Genomic DNA, 6877 nt, shown 5'->3' with positions numbered 1-6877 from the left:
CCAGCCGCCACCTGGCCTTGTGGCTCTGCCGTGCCCGACCCGGTGTCCAAGGTGGCTGCATTAATTTGAACAAAGCCCAGCAATGCTGCCACCCCGCCCCGTCAAAGCACGGGTTGTGCTGTGGCTTCTGGAGCCCAAGAGGACTCCATGCTCAATTAGACTCGAGAACAATTACATAATGAGGCGCACCTCGCTCTCTTCCCCCAGCCAGAGCGCACGGTGAACCCAGCCCGACAGTCTCCCCTGCCGCAGAAAGACTTTCAGCGGGAGGATTGATCTCCCTGCTCCGTGAGGCCGGCGTGGGAGGGGCCGGCAGACCGTGCACCCCGGCCAGCCCCTCCCCCACCCCGGGCCGCTCTGGCGCTGGGCCCGGGGCAGGGACGAAGGCTCCACAGAGCGATGGCGGCCACAGTGATCATTCATTCCCGTCAGCTGCAGGCTGACGTCCTGCTTGTCCTTATCCAATATTAGCTCAGAGGGGGGAACGTGCTTTTTTTAAATGTTAACTGTAAATCCTGCATGTCTAATTCTTTCAGTTGCCTCTAAGGCAGATAGATTCCAAATAGCAAAGGGGAAAATCTAGATATTGGGCCCCTCAGGGACTGGGCCACATGGGGGGAGCAGAGCTGGCACGGGGCAGGGCCGGGTGGGGAGGAGGGGGCTGCCTGATGGATGCCTCACTGGCACGTCCCCTTTGCGGGCCCTCTGCCCTCCTTGTCACTCTCCACCCCACAGCCTCTTCTTCCCCGGGGGGTGGCCACGGGGTGGTGGCCACGCTTCTGCTGTACAAAGGGGCTCCCTCGGGCCACCGTTTCTGTGCTTTCAATACAGGGGACCCCTCAGAGCACCCCAGCCCTGGCCTCGGGGCTGCTCCCTGTCCTTGGGGTCAGGGCCCTTTGGGGGTCTCTGCTGGCAGGGGCTGGGCCTGGCAGGTCCTGAGCCCTTCCCAATCCAGCCTCCCTGCTCGGCGCCCGCCCCCATGCCTGGAGGATGGGGTGCCTTGCTGGGCTGCTTCTCCTGGAATGTGGAGTGGGGAGCAGAGGCCCCGGCCACAGAGTGGCCCAAAGCCCCCATGTACTTAACGTGCTTTAGTGACACCAGAGTTTGGGCTCACCCGACTCCTCACCACCACGTGCACCCAGGCAGACCTCAGGATAGGGCGTGACGGGGCACCCAGGGTCGCCTGCTTTCACTCCTGCGCTGGGGGTGAGCCCTCCTCACCTGCCCCACACTGTTCGCCCCCAAAGAGCCCCCAGGTTCTGCCACAGCTCACACTGCAGACCTGCCTGGGAGAGCTCCCAGCCCCCAGCCCCGCAGGCCAAGGCTGGCGCTCCTCCAGGGCCTGCAGCAGGCTCCCCGGTTTCCAGGGCCTCGGCCTCGCTCACCTCCATGGCCCTGCTGTGCCCTCCACCAGCACCCCCTACACACACGTCCTCGTGCGGGCCCCGTGTCTGGGCAGGACCGAGAGGGCGCCGTGCAGTGCACCAGGCCGTGCAAACTCTGTCCAGAAAGCTCCTCCCTCCTCCAGCGCCAGCCTCAGCAAGCTAACTCCCATTCTTGCTTCAGCGGCAGCCTGAAGACTGCCTCCTCCAGGAAGTCTCCCTTATTTCCCCAGGGGGCTGGATTCTTCTTCGCGTCACAGTCGCCCTCACAGGTCACGTCCTCAAAGAAAACGCATCTAGGGCTGAGCGCCAAGGAGCCAGCGACTGCTCTGCGTCCACTTTGGTCACCTGGGGCCTGGATCCCCACAGGGGCTGGAGGAACAACTGAACAAACGAATGAATGAGGTGCAGGCCCTGAGGGTGCTTGGAGCCACCCGTTTCCCTGGCAGCCTGACGCGGTGCCTTGCCTTGGCCCGAAAGCCCCCGGGGAGGGGCAATGGGCTCCCAATGAGGAGATTCCGGCCCCTCTGCTGGGGCCACAGCGGTAGGCAGGCTGGGAGTCACTGAACCTCTGTGGACAGTCCCGGTGCTGGAAAGGGCTGCCGGGGGCAGCTGTGCTCCAGCTGGCAGGCCCTGAAGATGACTCTGTGCTTGGTGCCTCCCAGGAGCCGGGGCCCCCCCAGGCCCAGCACCTCAGGTCACCCGCCTGAGCGTGTGGCCTCGCCAACAGCAGGGGCAGGTGAGGGGCCACCAAAGCCCCGGGTCTCCCCACCGGCCCCGCAGACCGCAGAGTGGGCGGCATCACGTTGTGAACAGGCCTGTGGCCCTCAGGGGATGGTCACACCTGCGTCTCCTCCTCCCTGCGTCCTGGGCTCCCTGATCTTGTGCACCGTGTGTGGCCCAGAAATTCACACGCAGATGGAGGGGAGGTGGGGGCCTGGCAGGAGCGTGCCTTGGTCTCCACTGTGTCCTGAGGGCCCCCGACCTGCACGCCCGCCCCACCCATGGCTCAGCCCGCGCCCTCACAGAGGGGCCGGCAGGAAGCTGCAGGCGGTGGGCTTTGACGACCCCGCAGTTCTGAGGCACCGTCCACTTCCTGCTGAGAGCAAGCGGCCCAGCCTCGCCACCCTCGGCGGGTCACTCCTCCCTCTGGGCCAGGCCCGGGCAGCCCCGCTTGTTTGCCAACCGGAGCATCCGGAAGGCCCCAGGCCTCTGCCGGGCAGGCGAGGAAGGGGAGCAGCCCTGCCAGCTGACACAGCAAGCTTGGTGCTGGTGGGTGAGGCTGCTGAACCCCAGGCACGAGGAGAAGCGCCCGCGACACTCACACACCCACGCCAGGCACCCCCAAGAGACCCAGACAGAGAGCCAGGACGCTCAGACAGATGCCCCAGAGGGACCTGCCACGGCACAGGCTCGCACAAGACACCCCCAAACAGACCCCCCCACAGACACACACGCACTGGGACACACCTTCCCGCCCCGGTGTCCCCTGCCTGCACCAGCCGCAGCCCTGCCCACACCCCGACAGGCAGGCAGCCCAGCAGCTGGCTGCGGTTTCCTAGGAAACGCGGTCACTGTCACGGCATCAGAGTCCCCGAGGGCCTCCGGCATGTGCCAGACGAGCCCCCTAGAGCCTTCCTGGAATTCAGGCTACAAGTGGGCGTCAGCCAGAGGGCCAGAGTGGATGAGATGGCCAGTGGGCGGAAGGGGCCCCGGGGGCTGGGGACAGGCCCTGAGATCACCGTGGGGAGGCCAAGCCCAGCCCCCCAGAGGCCTGTGAGCCCAAGGCTCTGCCCACCCAGGTACTGAAGCGGGAGGAAAGACCCTCTCCTCCACCCACCACTCCGCTGCCTCCTCCAGCCAGGCCGGCCAGCCCCCGTACCCAGGGGCAGAAGCCCTTCCTGAGATGCCTGCTTTCCTAGAGACAAAAGCACTGCTGAGAGGAGGGGGCCGGGGAGAAGCGGGCCTGGAGTCCTGTTGCCCGGTTGAAGGGGTGGGACCCCTCCCCTGGGGGCCTTGCCAGCTCGGGACACCTGCCGGCTGGCAGGTGGTACCAAGTATGCCAGGGCCTGCCTTTGGGGTGGGGAGGGGCGGGGACATCAGGAGGGGCAGGTGGGTGCTCAGAAAGGCTGGCCGTGGAAAGCCTTGTAGGCCCCTGGCCTTCACCCGAGAGTCCCCAGCACACCCCGCCCACAGGCTCAGAGCCAGACGCCATGCGGAGGGGGTGGCAGCTGCCCCAGAGGGGACTGTGACTCTGGTTGAGGCCCTGGGGCGCAGATCAACATACAAGTGGTAGCCTGGCCGGCCGGGGCCCTGGACAAGCTGCCCTGGCTCCCCACTCCCACAGCAGGAGGGAGACGCGGGCACGCCCGCTGCCTTGGTACCCCAGTCAGTCCCGCCTGGGCCTCCAGGGGAGGGGGGCGCTGGCGGTGGGACCAATGGCGCAGGGGGACAGGGCGCCTGCCGTGAGTGCAGGTCTCAGCCACCGGAGCTCTGGGATCCCGGGATGGGAAAGGCATCTGAGGGCCTGGAGGAACGAGGTCAAAACGAGTGGGGCAGAAAACGGGAGGAAGGGCTGGGCGGGGGCGGGAGAGCGGGAGGCCACACGGCGCTACTCTGAGCTGGGCAGCGGGTGTGGCGGGGGAGAGACCCCGAGCACCTGCTCACCGAGGGCCGACGCTGCCCAGGGGGCCACCGAGCCAACAGCACAGCGCCGCGCCGCCGAGGCTCTGGTCCTTCGAGCCCAGCGGCCTTTTCCCAGCAGCCGCGAAGGCGTCGCCATCCTGGCCTCAGAGCCTGCGCGCCCATCCCCGCAGCACCGGTGGCCCAGGCCCAGCCCACGCCTGTTCATGGTGGCCCAGCGCCGTTCACCCCGTGCCCTGCGCACCAGGGGGGTCACGGGGCCCGGGGGGCGGGTGGTGAGGGGACGGCGGGGTGCCGGCTGCTTGCTGGACCCCTGGGAGCGGCACGGTGGTCGCCCTGCAGCCTCTCCCGGCTCAGGCAGCAGCTCTCCGGTCCCGGGAAAATACTGACATGCAACCCGCGTGCCTGCGGTGGACGGGCGCTAATTACACTCCCTCCTGCAAAGCCTGATCAACTTCTCCTAATTAACCCGTTTTCTGTCAACGTGAGATCATTGAATTCGCTCAGAGCCTCAGTGCAAACAGAGAAATCTGAGACCCACTTGGCTACTTGTCATGAGGGAAATTCCAAAAGCAACATAGATTTGGTTCTGAGAACACATTTTCTATTCCCGTTCGCCCGTGTTCTCCCGGTTCACCAGCTTCCGAAGTCTTTTCTAGAGCAGGGACCCTCGGTTCAGGAACAAACGGCGTCTTAGCCTCGCTGAGCTCAACCGAAACTGAGCGTTTCCCTCCCCAGGAGCGCCCGCGGTGCCTGGCACTCACCTGCACCAGGAAGCACCAGGTCCCACGCTCACCACGAGCCCAGCCTGGGCGGTGTCGGCAGCTTGGTCTTCCTCACCCAGATCAGCACGGAGCCCGTGCGGCTGCTTTGTTAATATTTTGATAATTATTTTAAAAATAACTGCTTCCTTTGAAATCCTATGTGTCTTTACTCATTGAAAACATTAATAAATGGTGGCAGACAGGGGATTTTAGGGCAGTGAAATGATTCCACGTGCTACTGTGATGGTGGGTACTGTCCTGCGCATTTGTCAAAAACCGTGGCGTGGAGGACTCAAAGAGTGAACCCTAACGTGAACCTTGGGCTTGATTAATAATAATCTATCAATGTTGCCTCATCAACTGCAACAAATGTATCCCACTGGTGCCAGGTGTCAGTAATAAGGGATGTACAGTGAGGGGGATGGGAAGGCTCCGTACCATCTGCCCAATTTTTCTGGGAACTTAAAACTGCTCTAAAATATAAAGTCTCTCTCTCTCTTTTTTTTTTTTTTGGCTGTGTCACGTGGCTTGTAGGATCTTAGTTCCCCGACCAGGGATTGAACCTGTGCCCTTGGCAGTGAGAGCATGCAGTCCTAAACACCGGACTGCCAGGGAATGCCCTAAAGTCTATTAATTTTTTTTAAAGAGAAGCTGTACATTCCTTTTTTTAAAAAAATAAATTTATTTTTATTTATTTATTTATTTTTTGGCTCTGTTGGGTCTTCGTTTCTGCGCGAGGGCTTTCTCTAGTTGCGGCGAGCGGGGGCCACTCTTCATCGCGGTGCGCCGGCCTCTCACCGTCGCGGCCTCTCTTGTTGCGGAGCACAGGCTCAGTTGTTGTGGCTCACGGGCCCAGTTGCCCCGTGACATGTGGGATCTTCCCAGACCAGGTCTCGAACCTGTGTCCCCTTCATTGGCAGGCAGATTCTCAACCACTGCGTCACCAGGGAAGCCCTATTAATTTTTAATAGTTTATTAAATATGAAAAAATTATCCCCAGGCTACCAAAGGGGGCCCCTTAGAGCCCTGCAGGACCTAGGAACCGCGGTTCCTGGCCCCAGCCCCTCAACAGCCAGTCTCCCCATTGGTGAATGGAGCAGGGCATCCAGGAGCCACCGCAGACCAGGGCTCCACAGCTAGTGATGGCCACAGACAGCGGGCACCTCAGCAGTGGCCTGAAAGGAAGGAACGATCACATTGAAAGTGCAATTCTGTGTGGATGCAACTCGCGCACACACGTGCACACACGCCCAGACACACACGTGCACACACGCCCAGACACACACGTGCACACACGCCCAGACACACACGTGCACACACGCCCAGACACACACGTGCACACACGCCCAGACACACACGTGCACACACGCCCAGACACACACGTGCACACACGCCCAGACACACACGTGCACACACGCCCAGACACACACGTGCACACACGCCCAGACACACACGTGCACACACGCCCAGACACACACGTGCACACACGCCCAGACACACACGTGCACACACGCCCAGACACACACGTGCACACACGCCCAGACACACACGTGCACACACGCCCAGACACACACGTGCACACACGCCCAGGCACACACGCCCAGGCACACACGTGCACACACGCCCAGGCACACACGTGCACACACGCCCAGGCACACAGCCCGCCTCTAGGGCTTGCCCAGTGGGGTCCATTCCCAGCTTTGCAGATGGATCTGAATACTTCCGTAGGGTTTTCCGTTCTGAAGGCACACGTGGTTTAATCTCAGCCAGTACATTCAGAGCAATTAAACCAAAAAGCTCATTTCTGAAAAGAGATAAAGTATTTGAGTACCTGCATCAATGTGCAACATCTGCCTAATGTTCTAGACATTTCCCTGGTGGGTGAAACAATGTCCACTCCCAATAAATACTAACCCAACCACAAATACCTGAAGAAAGTGAGACATTTTCTTGCCAAAGATCAACCATGTTATCTCTTTAGAGACATAGTTCTGGCAGGAATTTTTTCTGTTTTAAAATCTCAGAGCCAAATTCAGTTTAACAATCAAGCTAAACATAGTCTACTTTAGAGCTAATGTGTTTGAAGTT

This window comes from Physeter macrocephalus, chromosome 20, assembly GCF_002837175.3.
Source record: "Physeter macrocephalus isolate SW-GA chromosome 20, ASM283717v5, whole genome shotgun sequence".
NCBI lineage: Eukaryota > Metazoa > Chordata > Mammalia > Artiodactyla > Physeteridae > Physeter > Physeter macrocephalus.
Note: the sequence above shows the minus strand (reverse complement) of the source record.